At 39.3% G+C, this 22,625-nt stretch overlaps 1 protein-coding gene across 13 annotated transcripts in view; it reads right to left on the bottom strand.

Moving 5' to 3' along the window:
- PABPC4 (poly(A) binding protein cytoplasmic 4) overlaps positions 1–22,625 on the bottom strand; it is a 92,911-nt gene that overhangs the window by 29,913 nt on the left and 40,373 nt on the right. For 2 of the 13 annotated variants that reach the window (XM_077150169.1, XM_077150172.1), the window contains one exon: positions 21,299–21,397. The exons of the other annotated variants lie outside the window; for them this stretch is intronic. The gene's annotated coding sequence lies outside the window, so the exon portion shown is untranslated. The remainder of the gene's footprint in view (positions 1–21,298; positions 21,398–22,625) is intronic. 13 annotated transcript variants of the gene reach the window in all.

The raw sequence follows: 22,625 nt of genomic DNA, 5'->3' as shown, positions 1-22,625 counted from the left end.
AATGAAATTCAGAAAGAAAGAAAAAGCCATAGGAAGCCACAGCTGAAATCTACAGAAACGAGAAGAGGAGGAAAAGACCAGGAAACACTATTACGTGCCTTCCCATGTGACTGAGGAACCAAGGGTTGCTGCCAGCCCCAGAAGCCACAGTTTTTGGAAAGAAAACATCACCTTGATGATAATTTATTTGGATGTTCTTTTAGCCTCATAATTGTAAGCTAATCAATTCCCATTGTTTAAGCCAATCCATTTCATGTTTATTTGCTTGAGCAGCAAAGGAAACTAAAGCAGATTTTGGTACTAGGAGAGTGGGATTCTGTTATTGCAAATACCAAAAATGTGGAAACAGATCTGTGGAAAGTCCTACTGTGGCTTCTTGTGGCTTTCTCTGTGGGTGTGTGCACTTCATTCTCTTGTAAAATCTTGCAATCCTTTGCAAGGATTAAGACTCATCCCTATTGAAGTGGACCGAATTTAAGTAAAATCAGCAAAAAATCCTATTTACGATGGGTTTACGCCCATATGAATGGATTAAATTTATGAATGGTTTTTCTGGGAGTACATACAGCTTCAAACCACCACACTCCACCCTCTGGATCCCCAAAAGACATGTTCTTTCTACATATGAAATGCATTTATACCACCACAATATCCCCAAAGCCTTAAGTAACAAAGTATATAGTGGTCCCCTGTAGACTAAGTGCAAGGCCAACAAGTTTTTGTGTGATATGTATAAATGGTACCATTGCCAGCCTGGACTAACAGAGACAGAAAAAGGATAAATTGAAGGAAAAAAGTCACTTCAAGTGGAGAACCATGGAAGCTAAGGTCTGGCCCAAAGACATCTTCATGGGCCAAGAAAACAGGCTCAACCATGTGTGTGGAAAGGGTGAGTCTGCCTCAACAGTTGGAAATGTCAGGCTTTCCATCCCATTGTTCAGAAAGAGTGCTTCCATCCCCAGGTTCAGAGAGGATGGAGCCTGTGCACCAGGGATTGCAGAGAGTCTGGCCACCAGCCCAGTGCTCTAACAGTGTAGGGCTAGCCACCATCCCAATACTTGGAGAGGGTGGAGCCTTTACCAGTGTTCAGGGAAAGCATGGCTGCTGGGCAAATGCTTAGAAGGGGTGCAGCTACCACTCTATCAGGCCTGCACCACAAAACATTGTTCCATCAATGACTCTCAAACCTTGATATCTAATGGAGTATACCCTGCTGGGGTTTAGGAATCATTTGGGACCCATGACCCATTTCCCTTCCAATTTTACCCCATGGAAATGGCAATGTTTATCCTATGCCCATCCCTCTATCATATATGGGAAGTAGATAACTTGTTCTCTAGGTTTCATAGGCCCACAAATAGAGTAATTATGCCCCAGGACAGGCATACCTATAACCAATTTTGATGAGACTTTATACTTTGTTACTTAAGGTTTTTGGGATATTGTGATGGGATAAATGTATTTTGCATAAGAAAAGAACATGTCTTTTGAGGGTCCAAAGGGTGGAATGCGGTGGTTTGAAGCTGTATGCCCCCCCGCCCCAGAAAAAGTTTGTAAATTTAACCCATGCCTATGGGTGTAAACCCATTGTAAGCAGGACTTTTTTGCTGATTCTACTTCAGTTTGGTCCACTTCAATCGGGATGAGTCTTAATCCTTGCAAAGGATTACAAGATTTTACAAGAGAATGAAATGCACACACAGAGAGAGAGAAAGCCACAAGAAGCCGGAAGCTGATATCAACAAAACCTGGAAGAGGTGGGAAAGAAGAGGAGGGAAAGACAAGGAGATGCAACCACATGCCTTGCCACGTGACTGAAAAGCCACGGACTGCCAGCAGCCAGCCCAGATCGCCAGTCTTCAGGGAGAAAGCACTGCCATGTTGATGCCTTATTTAGACTTTCTTTTAGCCTCAATACCTTAGGCTAATAAATTCTAATTCTTTAACCCAATCCATTTCACAGTGTTTGTTTAAGCAGCATAGGAAATTAAAACAGGGAGGAAGAGGTTGAGGGGAAGGTTGTGAAGTTTGAGTTACTCTTGGGATAGCCAAGTGAAGATGACAAATAGGCAGTCAGACAGGAGTCTGGAACTCAAGGACAGGTCAGCATGGAGCCTCAAATGTGCACATCAGTTACTTAAAGATATTACTGAAAGCCCTGGGACTGAATGTGATTGCTTAGCCCAGTGATGTTCAATGGGGTAATACTGCCCTCCTGGGGGCTATTTGGAAATTTCTGGGTATGTTTTTGGGTATCAGTAATATTAGGGATGCTACTAGCATTAGTGGGTATGGGCCAGGGAATTTAGATGTCTGCAATGTCCCACCTAATGAAGAACTATTCTATATCCTCTTGGACTTTCAAATGACCTGAAAAACTTTTGTAAGGATGAGAAAAGCTTTTGTATAAATGTTATGATCTGAACCTAGAATCTAACTCAATTTCACATATAAATTCAAAGAATCTTTTTGTACTGAATTTTCCAGGAATAGACTTACCAGTAAATTGAGGGAACAATTAATTTCTTTTTGGTCAGAAATTAACCAGGAGGTTTTCTTCATTTCAGGAAATCACATTACTGTGATTCTGCCAACATAACACACCTGTTTCAGTCCACATTTCTAACTACTGATATTAGGCAGAAATATGCACATTGAAATACTTAAATACATAGTTGTGTCCAAGCATTTACATAGTGAAATGCATACTATTTTATTATAAATTATTCTTTAATGTTTCTTTATATTGCATTTATGGTATGACACTAATTTTTAAAAATTAGCTATAAGGACATATAAGCTATGACTTTCATTCTGTCATAGTGAAGAGGTGTCATAAAGTATAAGTATTAAGAGGTAAAGACTACTCCTAAAGAATACCTAGGGCGTTATAGAAGATTCTACAAAGGTTCCACACACTAGGGTAATTTTCCAGAAACCTATAACCTCCGATGGGTCCCTGGATCAGTTAAGTCCTGAAATGCAGAGAGGCCAGCCTCTGCAGAACATCAACTAGTTCCATCCCCCTATCCCGTATTACTGACAGCCATTCCAACATGAAAAAGTTAAATGGGCATAGCCCAGATATCCCTAAAGAGTCGGAGAAAGATCAAAGGTGATGGTGGACTTATACAGAGAAGGTAGGATTTAATACATGGGTATGACTGCTGAATCATTATACTGATGTATCTTTTAGTCTCCAGTATCTTAGAGCAGCTAGAAGTAAAAACCTAAAATTGTAGAACTGTAACCCATACCAAACTCTGAAATCTGTTCTACAACTAATTATTGCAATGCACTTTGTATTTATTTTTCACAAAAAAGTCGACTGTGATGATGAATGCACAGCTATATGATGATACTGTGAGCCACTGATTGTACACTTTGGATAACTACATGGTATGTGAATATATAATATATAGCAATAAAAAATAAGTTAAAAAAAGAGGTGGGCTACATTAGAAGGGGTAACACCATTAAAGTAAAGAGTGAGTGTACACAGAGAAAGAAAACAAGGAGTGAGCTGCGGGTCCCTCCGACAACTCAGAGGTTGTGAAAAAGAGCAGAAATGAAAAAAACTGAAAAGCAGCAGCAATAAGGTAGAAAGAAAAACCACAGGGAGGTGCTCCGCCAACCAAGCCAAGTGAAGAAAGGAGTTTGAGGGGTATGTGATTAACAGTACCAAACACTGCTGAGAAGTAGAGAGAGAGTTGAATGAACTGTTGGCAAGATGGAAGCTGCTGATATCTTTGACAAGAAGGAGTTGGGTTGGGGAAGAAAGTCTAACTAGAGGAAGCTAAGGAAACAGTGGAGTCAGTAAGTCTGTATTATTCTTTCACGATGTTTTTCTAAAAGTAGGACCAGAGAATTATAATGGTAGCTGAAGGGGGCAGTATGGGGTCAAGAAAGACTTACTTTATTTTACTTTTTTAAAGACTGGCAATGTTACTGTAACCGTAAGCAAAGCAAATCAGGTGTGTGAGGATGTCGCAAGCAGGATAGTAGGTCTGATTGTGGGAAAACAAAATAGTTCACTTCCGATTGCTTCTAGGCTTAGTGAAATGAGAAGCAAAATCATCAGCTGAGAAGAGTATTTATGGGCAATGCTGGAGGTCTGAGGTGCAAAGAAGAGAAGAAGGAATTTTCTTTTCAGACTGTGGCTGAGAATTAGCTATGGAAATCTTGGAGGACTGCTGGGTAGTGCTTGAGGTGCTCTTCAGATCTGCGCTCCTCAATCAAAGGGGACTAAGTATAGATGTCTCGTCTCTAGCACACAGACAGCATTGTACTAGGTGAGTAAGAGACAGCAAAAGAAAGGCAGTGGGACTTGAAGGCATGAGAAAGGGAAGTGCATATCACAAGGGATCTGGAAGCTAAGTAAAGCAAATCAAAGTGTGGACACGGACAAAGGCAGTGAATATAAGATCAGTTATGTGATAACCTCCAACTCTAAAAATCTTGGAAAGGACAGTATTATGACAAGTGATGAAGCCTGAAAACATACTACAGATTATATAATAATATTACATCAGCGTTAAGTTTTTGATTTTGATAACAGTACTGTGGTAATATAAGAAAATGCCCCTGTCCTTAGGAAACACAAGTGTGTGTACCTTGCAGGTACACAAGGTCTCCAACTTAGTCTCAAAGGGCTCTAAAAGTAAATTATGCATTGTCTATAAATATATATATATATATATATATATATATATATATATATACAGATAATAATAGAAGGAATGGAGAATGGAGATCACCAAAGTAAATAACTGGTGAAGCTGGGTAAAAGACTTATAAAGGGGCCCCACCCAGTCAAGATGGAGGAGTGAGATGCTTTAGGACTCCATTCCCCATAGAAACTTTGAATAAGCAGCAAGAATTTGTTGAAATCTCTTTCCCAAAGTTACAGAAACCAGTTAAAGGGCTGCAGCAACAGGGCAAGCAACAGTCCAGAAAAAGACTACTTAAAAGCAGCAGGGATCAAGGTAGGGCAAGATGGCAGCTTAGTGAGGTGTGGAATTTAGTTTGTCCTCCAGAACACCTAGTAAACAGCCAGGAACAGTACAGAACAACTGCTGGGGCTACATCAGTGACCGGGAACACAGTGTACACCAGTCTGGACATGCTGAACCAGCTGAGACCCTACACAGAACTGTAAGACACTCAAACTGTGGAGGCTGGCGCCCCTCCCCGACAGGCACCACAGGCTGGTTCCCCAAGGAGAAAGGAAACAGGAAACAGACTTTACTAGTAGCAAGGGCTTAGTTCAACCAGGCTCCAATTGTGTCATTAATTAACAAATTCTGACTACTGAAAATAGGCCCCTAGCACAGATAAACCTGGAATAAGTGCTAAAGATACTAGGAGTTTTTGCCCCAGAAGAGAGGGGGTGGGACTGATGGGAGAAAAAAAAAAGAGGCTTCTTGAATCAGACAGCATAAAATACTGGAAAAGGGCTGGGCCCTAAAAAAGGGGGTACACAGAGCCTAAAGATACATAGAGCCATGTACCAACCTAAGCTCTTGATTGACAAACCCGAGGAGCAGGAGTCTTGCTCAGAAAAGGCTTTTTATTTTATTCATTTATTCATTTATTTATTTATTTTGCTTTATTTCTACTACTTAACAGCTCATTAGATAGAACTGGAAGACTTCTCAGGCTTCAGCACTGCCCCAGGCAAGGGTGTTGTACTTTCCCCAGGAGAAAGGTGGGGCTCAGCTCAAGTGGAATTCCTCCCTCAAGGAATTCGGCCCCAGGGACTGGAAAACCGAAGCAATGACAGCCACCCTACAACCTCACCTCTGTCTCAACCATGCCCCCGGTAGGGAGCTGAAGTTAAAAGCACCACACCACTTTACACTGGTAGGAAGCCATGGGCAGACAAGAGCCACATGCTGGCCAGGACAGGAAAAGTATCAAGTCTAGAGGCTTCATAGGAAAGTCTGTCAACCTTCTGGGTCTCACCCTCAGGGAAAACTGATGCAGGTGACTCTTTCCTCCTGAGAGGAGGCCAGTCCAGTCTGAGAAAATCTGACTGGGGTCTATAATATCTGAAGAGAGCATCCTCAAAAAAAAAAAAAAAAAAAAAAGCTCCATATATACAGGGCAAGAAACAGAAAACAACTGAAAAATTCTGATCAGTTAAACAGAGCCTATGCTACAGGTCTAGAATAAGTTGAACTGAATGTCAAAGAACAGAAAGACAACAAAACCATTCAGCAAGACAATCCTAGGTGAAAGAATTAAACTCCAGAATAAACTAACTAAGGAAATCAAATGCCTAGGTGCTAGCAAAAAAATAATAAGTCATACAAGGAAAATCAAAGATATGACCCAGTCAAAGGAATTAAAATGAGATACAGGAGTTGAAACAACTAATTCAGGATGTTCAAACAGACATGGAAAATCTCATCAAAAAGCAAATCAACAAGTTGAGGGAGGATATAAAGAAGGCATTGGGTGAACAAAAAGAGGAAATTGAAAGTTTGGAAAAACAAATCATAGAACTCATGGGAATGAAACACACAAAGGAGATGAAAAAAATGGAAACCTACAATGATAGATCTGAAGAGGCAGAAGAAAAAAATAGTGAACTAGAGGACTGGACATCTGAAATCCAACACACAAAAGAAATACAGGAAAAAGAATGTAAAAATATGAGCAGGGTCTTAGGGAACTGAATGACAACATGAAGTGCATGAACATACATGTTGTGGGTGTCCCAGAAGGAGAAGAGAAGGGAAAATGAGGAGAAACACTAATAGAGGAAATAATCACTGAAAATTTCCCATCTTTTATGAAAGACATAAAATTACAAATCCGAGAAGTGCAGCATACCCCAAACAGAATAGATCTAAATAGACATACTCCAAGACACTTACTAATCAGATTGCCAGACATCAAAGAGAAACAGTTTTGAAAGCAGCAAGAGAAAAGGAATCCATCACATACAAGGGATGCCCAGTAAGACTACATGTGGATTTCTCAGCAGAAACATGAAGGTGAGAAGGCAGTGGTATGATATATTAAAGATTCTAACAGAGAAAAACTGCCAACCAAGAATTCTATATCCAGCAAAACCATCTTTCAAAAATGAGGGGGATAAGGGGTGCAAGGATAGTTCAGTGGTAGAATTCTCACCTGCCATGCGAGAGACCTGGGTTCAATCACTGATGCATGCATTTCCCCAAAAATAAGCAAAGAAGCAAAAACAAACAAACAAAAACAAGCAGTACAATATATACAACAAATGGTGCTGCAATAATGGAATACTCACATAGGAAAATAATGAAATGTGACCCTGCCATATAGCATACAAGAAAAAAAAATTGAAGAGGAGATTAAAACAATTTCAGACAAACAATCACCAAGAGAATTTGTGACCAAGAGATTTGCTCTGCAAGAAATACTAAAGGGAACACTACAGGCAGATAGGAAAAGGCAAGAGAGAGGTATGGAAAAGAGTGTAGAAATGAAGACTATCAGTAAAGGTAAAAAGAGAAAAAAAAATTAGATATGACATATGTGCTGATTTGAATTTGAGGTGGACCCCAGAAAAGGCATATCATTTAATCCTCATTCAATATTGCTGGCTGGGAGCTTTTTGATTGTTCCCATGGAGATATGACTCAACCAATTATCGGTATTAATTTTTTATTAGAGGGAGATGTGACTCCACCCATTCCAGGTGAGCCTTGACTGGAATCCTTCAAAGAAGAAATATTTTGGAGAGAGTCGCTTTTTAGAGCCATTGACAGAGCCCATGTAGCCTGAGACCCCTGGAGATGAAAAAGGAAAAATATCCCTGGGGGAGCTTCATGAAACAAGAAGCCGGGAGAGAAAGCTAGCAGATGCCACCCTGTTTGCCAGGTGCCTTTCCAGTTGACAGAGAAACCTTGAATCAAGGTTATCGGCCTTCTTGAATCAATATAACTTTCCCTGGATGCCTTAGATTGGACATTTCTATTGCCTTGCTTTGTTGGAACATTTTCACAGTTTTAGAATTGTGGACCTGGAACTTAGTAAATTCCCCCTTTTAATAGTAGCCCTGTTTCCAGTATGTCACATTCTGGCAGCTAGCAAACAAGAATAACACATAAAACCTAAAAGGCAAAATGGTAGTAGAAAGTACTGACTTTACAGTAATAACACTAAATGTTTATGGATTAAACTCCCCAATCAAAAGTCACAGACTGGAAGAATGGATTAAAAAACAGGACCCATCTGTATGCTGTCTACAGGAGACTCATTTTAGTCCCAAGGACAAAAATAGTTTGAAAGTGAATATCTGGGAAAAGGTATTTAATGCAAACAACAATCAGAAACAGCACAAGTAGCTATACTAATATCCATCAAATTAGACTTCAAAAGTAAAACAATTAAAAAAGACAAAGATGGACACTATATATTAATAAACGGAACAATTCAACAAGAAGACAAAACAATCATATTTATGCACTGAGCCAGAGTGCTCCAAAATACATGAGGCAAATACTGACAACAGGGAGAAACAGCAACTTTACCATAATAATTGGAGACTACAATTCCCCCACTCTCATCAATGGATAGAACATCAAGAGAGGATCAATAAAGAAAAAGAGAATTTGAATAATACAATAAATGAACTGGACTTAATGGAAATTTACAGAACATTACATCCCACAACAGCAGGGTACACATTTTTCTCAACTAGTCATTGATCATTCTCAATGATAGACCATATATATGTTGGGTCACAAAGCAAGTCTCAATAAATATTAAAACTTATACAAAACACTTTCTCAGATCATAATGGAATGAAGTTGGAAATCAATAACATGCAGAGGTAAAAAAACTCACAAGAGGACTTCCAGAGAAGATGGCGGCTTAGTAAGACGCGCGGGTCTTAGTTCCTCCTCCAGAACAGCTACTAGGGGAGTAGAAATGATACAGAACAGCTCCGGGAGCCACGACAGAGATCAAGAAGACAGCGTACCCCATTCTGGAACGGCTGACTGGCTGGGAGAACCCGCTCCGGTGAGATTGCCGAGGGGCGCGGGCTTGCCCGGGCCGGGGCGGCAGGCTGACAGAGTCCCTCCCTCCCTTCTTCCCGGGCCGGCTGGGAGAACTGGACAGGCGGTCCCCTCAAGCCGCGGCGGCTGGCGCCCTCCCACCACGCGCGGCCCCCCAGACCAGCTGGGAGAATTGGATCGGAGATCCCCAGACGGCGGAGAACGGTGACCGGGGTCCCTTCCAAACATGAGGCTTCCAGGTCCAGCTTGGAACGGTGCACTCCCCCGGGCCGCAGCAGCTGGCGCCCTCCCGCCACACTTGGCGTCCCGGGCCGGCTGGGAGATTCGGACGGGCGCTCTCCCAGGCTACGGCGGCCGGCGACCCTCCCCACATTCGGATCCCCGGGCCAGCTGGGAGATTCGGATTGGCACTCCTCCAAGCCGCTTCGGCTGGCGAACCCCCCAACGGCGAGAGTTTTCCAAAGTTAAAGGACCCACAGCACCTTTTATTGGTGGGACCCACAGACAAACTAGTGCCACGAGTGCCAACTACTGGGCAGGATAAGAAAAACAGAACCCAGAGATTTCACAGAAAAATCTTTCAACCTGTTGGGTCCAACTCCCAGGGAAATCTGCTTAAATGCCCAGACGCCAGCAGAAGATAATGGATCACGCTCAGAGAATTGAAAATATGGCCCAGTCAAAGGAACAAACCAATAGTTCAAATGAGATACAGGAGCTGAGACAACTAATGCTGAATATACGAACAGAAAAGGAAAACCTCTTCAAAAACGAAATCGATAAATTGAGGGAGGACATGAAGAAGACATGGGCTGAACAAAAAGAAGAAATAGAAAAACTGAAAAAACAAATAACAGAACTTATGGAAGTGAAGGACAAAGTAGAAAAGATGGAAAAAACAATGGATACCTACAATGATAGATTTAAAGAGACAGAAGATAGAATTAGTGATTTGGAGGATGGAACATCTGAATTCCAAAAAGAAACAGAAACTATCAGGAAAAGAATGGAAAAATTTGAACAGGGTATCAGGGAACTCAAGGACAATATGAACTGCACAAATATATGTGTTGTGGGTGTCCCAGAAGGAGAAGAGAAGGGAAAAGGAGGAGAAAAATTAATGGAAGAAATTATCACTGAAAATTTCCCAACTCTTATGAAAGACCTAAAATTACAGATCCAAGAAGTGCAGCGCACCCCAAACAGAATAGACCCAAATAGGCGTTCTCCAAGACACTTACTAGTTAGAATGTCAGAGGTCAAAGAGAAAGAGAGGATCTTGAAAGCAGCAAGAGAAAAACAATCCATCACATACAAGGGAAACCCAATAAGACTATGTGTAGATTTCTCAGCAGAAACCATGGAAGCTAGAAGACAGTGGGATGATATATTTAAATTACTAAAAGAGAAAAACTGCCAACCAAGACTCCTATATCCAGCAAAATTGTCCTTCAAAAATGAGGGAGAAATTAAAACATTCTCAGACAAAAAGTCACTGAGAGAATTTGTGACCAAGAGACCAGTTCTGCAAGAAATACTAAAGGGAGCACTAGAGTCAGATACGAAAAGACAGAAGAGAGAGGTATGGAGAAGAGTGTAGAAAGAAGGAAAGTCAGATATGATACATATAATACAAAAGGCAAAATGGTAGAGGAAAATATTATCCAAACAGTAATAACACTAAATGTTAATGGACTGAATTCCCCAAACAAAAGACACAGACTGGAAGAATGGATTAAAAAACAGGATCCTTCTATATGCTGTCTACAGGAAACACATCTTAGACCCAAAGATAAACATAGGTTGAAAGTGAAAGGTTGGGAAAAGATATTTCATGCAAATAACAACCAGAAAAGAGCAGGAGTGGCTATACTAATATCCAACAAATTAGACTTCAAATGTAAAACAGTTAAAAGAGACAAAGAAGGACACTATATACTAATAAAAGGAACAATTAAACAAGAAGACATAACAATCATAAATATTTACGCACCAAACCAGAATGCCCCAAAATACGTGAGGAATACACTGCAAACACTGAAAAGGGAAATAGACACATATACCATAATAGTTGGAGACTTCAATTCACCACTATCACCAATGGACAGAACATCTAGACAGAGGATCAATAAAGAAATAGAGAACTTGAATATTACTATAAATGAGCTAGACTTAACAGACATTTATAGGACATTACATCCCACAACAGCAGGATACACCTTTTTCTCAAGTGCTCATGGACCATTCTCAAAGATAGACCATATGCTGGGTCACAAAGCAAGTCTTAACAAATTTTAAAAAGATTGAAATCATACACAACACTTTCTCGGATCATAAAGGAATGAAGTTGGAAATCAATAATAGGCGGAGTGCCAGAAAATTCACAAATACGTGGAGGGTCAACAACACACTCTTAAACAACAAGTGGGTCAAAGAAGAAATTGCAAGAGAAATTAGTAAATACCTCGAGGCGAATGAAAACGAAAACACAACATATCAAAACTTATGGGATGCAGCAAAGGCAGTGCTAAGAGGGAAATTTATTGCCCTAAATGCCTATATCAGAAAAGAAGAAAAGGCAAAAATGCAGGAATTAACTGTCCACTTGGAAGAACTGGAGAAAGAACAGCAAACTAATCCCAAAGCAAGCAAAAGGAAAGAAATAACAAAGATTAGAGCAGAAATAAATGAAATTGAAAACATGAAAACAATAGAGAAAATCAATAAGACCAGAAGTTGGTTCTATGAGAAAATCAGTAAGTTTGATGGGCCCTTAGCAAGACTGACAAAAAGAAGAAGAGAGAGGATGCAAATAAATAAGATCAGAAATGGAAGAGGAGACATAACTACTGACCTCACAGAAATAAAGGAGGTAATAACAGGATACTATGAACAACTTTACACTAATAAATACAACAATTTAGAGGAAATGGACGGGTTCCTGGAAAGACATGAACAACCAACTTTGACTCAAGAAGAAATAGATGATCTCAACAAACCAATCACAAGTAAAGAAATTGAATCAGTCATTCAAAAGCTTCCTAAAAAGAAAAGTCCAGAACCAGACGGCTTCACATGTGAATTCTATCAAACATTCCAGAAAGAATTAGTACCAACTCTCCTCAAACTCTTCAAAAAAATCGAAGTGGAGGGAAAACTACCTAATTCATTCTATGAAGCCAACATCACTCTCATACCAAAACCAGGCAAAGATATTACAAAAACAGAAAACTACAGACCAATCTCTCTAATGAATACAGATGCAAAAATCCTCAATAAAATTCTAGCAAATTGTATCCAACAACACATTAAAAGAATTATACATCATGACCAAGTAGGATTCATCCCAGGTATGTAAGGATGGTTCAACATAAGAAAATCAATTAATGTAATACACCATATCAACAAATCAAAGCAGAAAAATCACATGATCATCTCAATTGATACAGAGAAGGCATTTGACAAGATTCAACATCCTTTCCTATTGAAAACACTTCCAAAGATAGGAATACAAGGGAACTTCCTTAAAATGATAGAGGGAATATATGAAAAACCCACAGCTAATATCATCCTCAATGGGGAAAAATTGAAAACTTTCCCCCTAAGATCAGGAACAAGACAAGGATGTCCACTATCACCACTATTATTCAACATTGTGTTCGAGGTTCTAGCCAGAGCAATTAGACAAGAAAAAGAAATACAAGGCATCAAAATTGGAAAGGAAGAAGTAAAACTATCACTGTTTGCAGATGATATGATACTATACGTCGAAAACCCGGAAAAATCCACAACAAAACTACTAGAGCTAATAAATGAGTACAGCAAAATAGCAGGTTACAAGATCAACATTCAAAAATCTGTAGCATTTCTATACACTAGCAATGAACAAGCTGAGGGGGAGATCAAGAAACGAATCCCATTTACAATTGCAACTAAAAGAATAAAATACCTAGGAATAAATTTAACTAAAGAGACAAAAAACCTATATAAAGAAAACTACAAAAAACTGTTAAAAGAAATCACAGAAGACCTAAATAGATGGAAGGGCATACCGTGTTCATGGATTGGAAGACTAAATGTAGTTAAGATGTCAATCCTACCTAAATTGATTTACAGATTCAATGCAATACCAATCAAAATCCCAACAACTTATTTTTCAGAAATAGAAAAACCAATAAGCAAATGTATCTGGAAGGGCAGGGTGCCCCGAATTGCTAAAAACATCTTGAGGAAAAAAAACGAAGCTGGAGGTCTCGCGCTGCCTGACTTTAAGGCATATTATGAAGCCACAGTGGACCAATGGAATCGAATAGAGTGCTCAGATATAGACCCTCTCATCTATGGACATCTGATCTTTGATAAGGCAGTCAAGCCAACTCACCTGGGACAGAACAGTCTCTTCAATAAATGGTGCCTAGAGAACTGGATATCCATATGTAAAAGAATGAAAGAAGACCCGTATCTCACACCTTATACAAAAGTTAACTCAAAATGGATCAAAGATCTAAACATTAAGTCTAAGACCATAAAACAGTTAGAGGAAAATGTAGGGAGATAGCTTATGAATCTTACAACTGGAGGCGGTTTTATGGACCTTAAACCTAAAGCAAGAGCACTGAAGAAAGAAAGAAAGAAATGGGAACTCCTCAAAATTAAACACTTTTGTGCATCAAAGAACTTCATCAAGAAAGTAGAAAGACAGCCTACACAATGGGAGATAATATTTGGAAATGACATATCAGATAAAGGTCTAGTATCCAGAATTTATAAAGAGATTGTTCAACTCAACAACAAAAAGACAGCCAACCCAATTACAAAATGGGGAAAAGACTTGAACAGACACCTCTCAGAAGAGGAAATACAAATGGCCAAAAGGCACATGAAGAGATGCTCAATGTCCCTGGCCATTAGAGAAATGCAAATCAAAACCACAATGAGATATCATCTCACACCCACCAGAATGGCCATTATCAACAAAACAGAAAATGACAAGTGCTGGAGAGGACGTGGAGAAAGAGGCACACTTATCCACTGTTGGTGGAAATGTCAAAGGGTGCAACCACTGTGGAAGGCAGTTTGGCGGTTCCTCAAAAAGCTGAATATAGAATTGCCATATGACCCAGCAATACCATTGCTGGGTATCTACTCAAAGGACTTAAGGGCAAAGACACAAACGGACATTTGTACACCAATGTTTATAGCAGCGTTATTTACAATTGCAAAGAGATGGAAACAGCCAAAATGTCCATCAACAGAAGAGTGGCTAAACAAACTGTGGTATATACATACGATGGAATATTATGCAGCTTTAAGACAGGATAAACTTATGAAGCATGTAATAACATGGATGGACCTAGAGAACATTATGCTGAGTGAGTCTAGCCAAAAACTAAAGGACAAAGACTGTATGGTCCCACTGATGTGAACGGACATTTGAGAATAAACCTGGAATATGTCATTGGTAACAGAGTCCAGCAGGAGTTAGAAACAGGGTAAGATAATGGGTAATTGGAGCTGAAGGGATACAGACTGTGCAACAGGACTAGATACAAAAACTCAAAAATGGACAGCACAATAATACCTAATTGTAAAGTAATCATGTTAAAACACTGAATGAAGCTGCATCTGAGCTATAGGTTTGTTTTTCTTTTTGTCTGTCTGTTTGTTTGTTTGTCTTTTTTTTCTTTTTCCTTTTCTTTTCTTTTTTTTTACTATTATTATTATTTTTATTTTTTCTCTATATTAACATTCTATATCTTTTTCTGTTTTTTTGCTAGTTCTTTTCCTAAATTGATGCAAATGTACTAAGAAATGATGGTCATGTATCTATGTGATGATGTTAAGAATTACTGATTGCATATGTAGAATGGAATGATTTCTAAATGTTGTGTTAATTTCTTTTTTTTCTTTAATTAATAAAAAAAAAAAAAAAGAAAAAAAAATTCACAAATACATGGAGGCTAAACAACACACTCTTAAGAAGCCAATAGGTCAAGGAAAAAATTACAATGGAAATCAGTAAATATCAGGAGACAAAGAAAATGAAAACACAACATATCAAAATTTATGAGATGGGGTTGGCCACGGTGGCTCAGCAGGCAGAGATCTTGCCTGCCATGCTGGAGACCTGGGTTTGATTCCTGGTGCCTGCCCATGCAAAAAAAAAAAAAAGAAAAAATTTATGGGATGCAACAAAGGCAGTGCTAAGAGCGAAATTTATTGCCTAAATGCCTATAAGAAGAAAAAGCAAAAATTAAGGAATTAATTGTTTACACAGAAGAAACTAGAAAAAGAAAAACAAATTAATCCCAAAGCAAACAAAAGGAAAGAAGCAATAAAGATTAGAGCAGAAATAAATGAAATTGAGAACATGTAAACAATCAAGAAAATCAACAAAACCAGAAAATGGTTCTTTGAATCAATAAAAAAAATCAATAAAATTGATGGACCATTAGCAAGGTTGACAAAAAGGAGAAGAGAAAGGATGCAAATAAAGAAAATCTGAAATGGAAGAGGAGACATAACCGTTGACCCTGCAGAAATAACGGAGGTAATAAGAGGATACTATGAGCAAGTATACACTAATAAACTAGACAATGTAGATTAAATGGACAACTTCCTGGAAAGGCAAGAACAACCAACATTGACTCAAGAAGACATAGACAACTTCAACAAACCAATCACACATAAAGAGACTGAATCAGTCATCAAGAAGATCCAAAAAAGAAAAGTCCAGGACCACATGGCTTCACATGTGAATTCTACCAAGCATTCAAGAAAGAATTAGTACCAATCCTGCTCAAACTCTTCAAAAAAATTGAAAAAGAGGGAAGGTTACCTAACTCATTCTATAAAGCCAACATCACCCTCATAGCAAAACCAGACAAAGATTCTACAAGAAAAGAAAATTACAGACCAATCTCTCTAATGAATATAGATGCAAAAATCCTCAACAAAATACTTCCAAATCAAATACAGCAGCACATTAAAAGAATTATACACCATGACCAAGTGGGATTTATTCCAGGTATGCAACAATAGTTCAACATATGAAAGTTAATTATTGTAATACACAATATCAACAAATCAAAGCAGAAAAACTACATGATCATCTCAATTGATGCAGAAAAGGCATCTGACAAAATTCAACATTCTTTCTAGATGAAAACACTTCAAAGATAGGAATAGCAGGGAAATTCCTCAACATGATAAAGGGAACATACAAAAAGCCCACAGCTAACATCATCCTCAATGGGGAAAAACTGAAAGTTTTCCCCCTAAGATCAGGAACAAGACAAGGATGCCCATTGTCACCACTTTATTCAATATTGTGCTGGAAATTCTAGCCAGAACAATTAGACAAGAAAAATAAATAAAAGGCATCTAAATTGGAATGGAAGAAGTAAAACTCGCAATATTTGCAGATGATACCATACTATATGTCGAAAATCCTGAAAAATTCACAGCAAAGTTATTAGAACTGATAAATGAGCACATCAAAGTGGTAGGATACAAGATCAACACTCAAAAATCAGTAGCGTTTCGGAGACTTCTGGGAAGATGGCTAAACTGAGCAGTTAGAGATTAGTTCTGCTCCATGGAAAAGTTAGAGAAGGGACAGAAGGGCAACTGAGGCATTGATCCCGGAGTGCGGCTGACCTAGGAGAGCCTTCTGCACCACATGGGACAGCCCTGGTTGCAGATGCCAAGGGACTGAGAGGCAGAAACCTGGAGCCTGGCACAGAGGTGCAGAGCCCGCGGGAGTGCAGATGGGAGTTTACTAGGAAGTAAGCCACACCGCGTTTCTTAAGCGCACTACCCTCACCAGTGCAGCCCTGTGACCGGCGACTCACCCCATACCCTACACACCTGAACACTGTCACCCACTCCCATTCCCCATGCTCTAGGTACCCCCACCCCACCGGCTCCAGTGTATGTACCTGCCTCACACCCCCACCCCAAGTGCAGACCAACCCACCTCTCCTGCACCCCTTCTGAGCACTATCTCCCCCTCTCTATTTCCTATAGTCTGTTGCCAGCGCATAGAGGCTGTAGGCACTAACCTCCATATCTAGGTTACCCTGCCCCACGGGTCATAGTGTCGCACAGCCTCACCAAGCCCCTCCCCTGAGCTCTGCACATCAGTTTACGGTGCTCCTAGGCCCATGCACGCGCACAGGCCTCCAATCACATCACTCACCTCTGGGACTGCACTTTATAGCAGTCCTAGAACCATGCATGAGCAGGGCCCTCAGCCACACTTCTGAGCTCTAAGAAAACGCTGACCTGCACAGCCGAGTTACAACTGCTCCCAATCCAAGAAGGCATAAGCTGACCTGCTGCCACAGCTCCACACATGTGCACAAAGGGCCCCATGCCTTAGACCAGAGTTACACCCCCCCAGACTAGTGTACACACACAGTGATATCACCCCAAGCTACTGGGCACCCACATTCACAAGCATCAGAGTAACATCCCCAACCTGTGCCTATACCTGCCCTGAAACAAATCACTGCACTGAGTTCCCCATCCCGTTCCCTGCTCTGGGCTGTACATCCCGTACACACATGGCCTTAGGCTACTGAAAGAAATCAATTCCCAAAGTAAATCAATCAAGATATTTATTGATTTCATCATCTGCTGTGATGAAGACAGCAGAAGATCACTAAGCACATCACAATGCATACAGATATAGCCCTGCCAAATGAGCAAATTAAAACACCAGAAAGAAATCAACTCCCAAAGTAAATCAATCAAGATATTTATTGATTTCATCATCTGCTGTGATGAAGACAGCAGAAGATCACTAAGCACATCACAATGCATACAGATATAGCCCTGCCAAACGAGCAAATTAAAACACCAGAGGAGACACAGCTGTTGGAACAACTAATCAAAGATGCTCATACAACTCTACTTAATAAAATAATAAATATCCCACTTAATAAAATAAGTGGGACAACAAATGACATAAAGGAGATCAAAAAGACAGAAGAGCATAAAGAGGAATTTGAAAGAATAAATAGAAAAATAGCAGATATCACAGAAATTAAAGATTCTGTTGACCAAATAAATAACATACTAGAGGCACATAACACCAGATTTGAAGAGACAGAAAAAAAAAGTTAAGTGATATAGAGGACAGGATAATTGGCTTTGAAGACTCAAAACATCAAATGGCAAAAAAGACGGAAAAAATTGAATTGAAACTCATGGAAATGATATACAAAACAAAGCACACAAATATAAGAATCACTGGTGTCCCAGAAGGAGAAGAAAGGAGTAAAGGACTAGGAAGAGTAGTTGAGGATATAATGGGGGAAAACTTTCAACTCTCATGAAGGACATAAATATATAAGTCAAACAGAATAAATCCAAATAGGCCTTCCCCAAGACACATACTAATCAGTCTGTCAAATGTTGAAGAGAAGCAGAAAATCATGAAAGCAGCAAGAGAAAAACAATCTACTACATACAAGGGAAACCAAATAAGACTGAGTTCAGACTATTCAACTAGCACCCTGGTGGCGAGAAGGCAGTGGTATGATATTTTCAAGATCCTGAAAGAGAAATACTTCCAGCCAAGAATTCTGTACTCACCCAAACTGTCCGTCAAAACTGAGGGAGAGATTAAAGTTTTCATGGACAAAGAAGTCCTCAAAGAACGTGTCAACAAGAAACCGACCCTACAAGAAATACTAAAAGGAGTTCTGATGGCTGAAAAAAAAAAAGACAGGAGAAGGAGGTCTGGAGGAGGGCACAGAATTGAACAGTACCACTAAGGGTAATTTAAAGAATACAAAGAGAAAGAGGAAAAAGAATATATAGATCAGATAAATAAAATTAAAAAGGTAAGATGGTGGATTCAAGAAATACCTTTTTAGTAATAACTGATGTTAACAGACTAAACTTAGCAACTAAAAGATACAGATTGGCAGAATGGATTAAGAAACATAATCCAACTATATGCTGCTTACAAGAGACTCATCTTAGACACAAGGATACAAATAGATTGAAAGTGAAAGGATGATAAAAAAGATTTTCCATGCAAGTCATAACCAGAAGAAAGCAGGAGTAGCTATTCTAATTAATGGGAATATTCTAAATCAAATGCTTCTGCACTTTAAAAGACTTTGTCGAAAAGGTGAAGAGGCAGCTAACTCAATAGGAGAAAATATTTGGAAATCACATATCAGACAAAGGTTTGATATCCTGTATACCAAAGAAATCATACAACTCAGAAACAAAAGAGCAAAAACCCAATTATAAAATGGGTTAAAGATATGAATAGGCATTTTTCTGAAGAGCAAATATAGATGGCTCAAAAGCACATGAAGAGATGCTCATTTTCACTGGCTATAAGGGAAATGCAGATCAAGACTACAATGAGATACCACCTCACACCTATAAGAATGGCTGCTATTAGACAAATAAATGTTGGGAGAGGATGTGGAGAAACTGGGACACTTATGCACTGCTGGTGGGAATGTATAATGGTGCAGCCACTATGGAAGATTGTTTGGCAGTTCCTTAGGAAAGTAAATATCGAGATGCCCTATGACCCAGCAATACCACTACTTGGTATATATACCCAGAAGAGCTAAAAGCAATGACACAAACAGACAGTTGCACACTGATGTTCATAGCAGCATTATTCACAATCGTCAAAAGACAAGTGGATTAATAAAATGTGGTATATACACACAATGGAATTTCATGCAGCAGTATGATGAAATGATGTCCTGAAGCACATGACAATATGGACGAGCCTTGAGGACATAATGCTGAGTGAATTTAGCCAGACACAAAAGGAGAGATACTGTATGATTCCACTTTTATGACAGCATAAAGGTATAACTAGAGGCTTATAATATAGAATATAGGAAACTTAGAGATACATAGAAGCTAGAAATGGGTGAATGATTAGCTAATGAGGCTGAACTCCAATGTAAGGAAATAGATAGAAGTGAAGGTAATTCCCTAGTGGGTCTATAAGTAATATTACCATATTAAAGATGAACAAGATTGAAAAGGGTGTATAGACCTATATGTCCCACTGATTAACACCAGAATTCTAATAAAAACTGGTTCTTGCAAGAATTACTTCAAAGATGTGATTAGTGTACAAAGAGTGTTTAAGTTCAGGGTACAGGAGGAAAACTTATTGCATGTTATGGGTTATGTTCATAGGGAAAACATCAGCACTATCACCACAACAGCAGAGGTAAATAATAGAGGGAGGGACAAGAGTTAAGAGGAAGCTTAGATTTACTATTTGGCAAGGGTGTGTTTATTGGTTTTCTTTCTCTTGGGAACAATTCAATTATCTAAAGTAGAGAATGTTGATGGACTGTGGACTTTGGGCACTATATGCGATGCCTGATGATGCCTGATGATGCCTGATGATGCCTGGTGGCAGAAGATGCACTGATTGAGAAGTAGATTGGGGAACATACTTATGAATGAAGGTTGTGCTGCTACAAAAAGGAACAAAGTTGTGAGGCATGCAACAATGCGAATGAACCTGTGGGACACTTGGTAAGGCTAAATAAGCCAGAAACAAAAGAACAACAATGGTGTGGTCTCCTTTAGAAAATGCTTAAAAGAAAACAGGGGCCTAGACTGTAAACTTTTAGAGCAGACACATTAAATCTGGAGTGGTAATTATTATTTCTGGATTTTGAGAGGCTGTTTTATATATATATAACCTGATATTTAGAAATAAGAACGCAGCCGATCAGTTGGGGTTAAGGTAACTCAGAACACAAGGGTAAGGAAGATATTGTCTATATTTTAGAACCACACATACTCTTTGAGAAAAAGGAAGAAAGGTTTATTTGGTCTGGAACTGAAATTTTCGGTAGCGCATAATCTAACTCAACCTATCTGTATAACTCATTTGAACAACTGAAACACAGGGAGGCCAGAATAAGAAACAGGTCCTTAACCCTGTATAGACTAATGTAATGCCTGGATACATCCTAGAGTATATCAAGCAGATAATCAAAAAGTATTGGCAAAGTCCCTTGAGGGATGGGAGAAAAAACATGGAACTCTTAAACCTTATCATCAGGGAATCCCCTGATACTCTGTCAAATTTTAAGAACACCCAAGTCAATTGGCCATGCCCTTGATTCTGAGGCTTATTCTTGTAGGTAGCAAAGAAGCTTAGATCACCTATAGGTTACTACAAGAGTTACTTGTGGAGGACCTCTTTTGTGGCTCAGATGTGGCCTCACCCTCTCTAAGTCCAACTCTGCAAGTGAAATCATTGCCCTCCCCCTTACCAGGACATGACATTCAGGGGTAAAAATCTCATTGGCGATGTGGGAGATGACTCCCAGGGATGAATCCAGACCTGGTACTGTAGGATCAACAATTCCATCCTGACCAAAAGGGGAAAAGAAGTGTAATTAAAAAGTATCAGTGGCAGAGAGAGTTCAAATAGAGTCAAGAGGCTGCTCTGGAGATTGCTCTTACACAAGCTTCAAGTAGACTTGGCTACTTATCTTAACCTGCCAACCCCCAACCAGGACCATTCCAGCCAATCCTAAAGAACACCCAGAGCAATATATTAGATTCCACAAGGGTTCCAGGCACTAGAGTAACTTGCCAGAAACCTACAATCTCCAGATGGGTCCCTGGTCCAAATAAGTCCTGAAACCTAGCCCAGCCTCTTCAGGACATCAGATAGATCCATCTCCCTACCCCATATTAGTGACAGACCCTTCCAATATCAAAAAGTTAGAATTGCCATAGCCCAAACACCCCTAAGGAGAGGGATGAAAAGATCAAAGGTGATGGTGGAGTTATACAGAGAAGATAGGATTTAACAAATCAATATGAATGCTGAATCATTAAATTGATATCTCTTTTAGTCTCCAGTATTTTAGAGCAGCTAGAAGTAAAAACGGGAAATCGTAACCCATGTCCAAGTCTGAAATATGTTCCACAAGTAATTGTGGTGCTGTGCTTTGAGATTTTTAGCTTTTTTATATATATGTTATTGTTCACAAAAAAAAGTCGATTGTGATGATAAAAAAAGTATTTAAGCCCTCTAGCCTTCTATATTCTGGAGCAGCTAGAAGGAAAAATATGAGAGGATCGTATGGTAGCCCATGACAAACTCTGGGATCTATCCTGTAACCACTTTTTGAAGACTGCTTTGAAAATATTGCTTTATTTATTTGCTTTGTATATATATTATACTATACAATAAAAAAAAAGGAAAAATATTTAGCTCACAGGCCATACAAAAACAGGCTGTAAGAAGGATTTGGCCCCCAGACCAGTTTGCCAGCCCCTGCTACAGACATAAAACAGTGAGGGAGAGACTGGCCAACAAAGATGGCTGGGATCTTTTATGCTAATGTTAAATGGAGAGGGGATGTCTGAATAAGAATTCATTTTTTAAATGGCCAGTTTATTGTGAATATTTTCAAATTATGACAACTTTTACTTTCTATACAACTTTGAAAATGTGGAAAATGGGAAGCTAGTATGTGGATGAGGTTCAACCAGACTGTAAAGTAGCACCAAATAGCAGTTTCGGTAAGAAAAAAATACTCAGTCAAACACATTGCTGATAGCTGCTGCAGCAGCCTGCAAAAAGAA

Source organism: Tamandua tetradactyla, chromosome 2, assembly GCF_023851605.1.
Source record: "Tamandua tetradactyla isolate mTamTet1 chromosome 2, mTamTet1.pri, whole genome shotgun sequence".
Lineage (NCBI taxonomy): Eukaryota > Metazoa > Chordata > Mammalia > Pilosa > Myrmecophagidae > Tamandua > Tamandua tetradactyla.
This window is presented reverse-complemented; position numbering and strand designations above follow the sequence as displayed.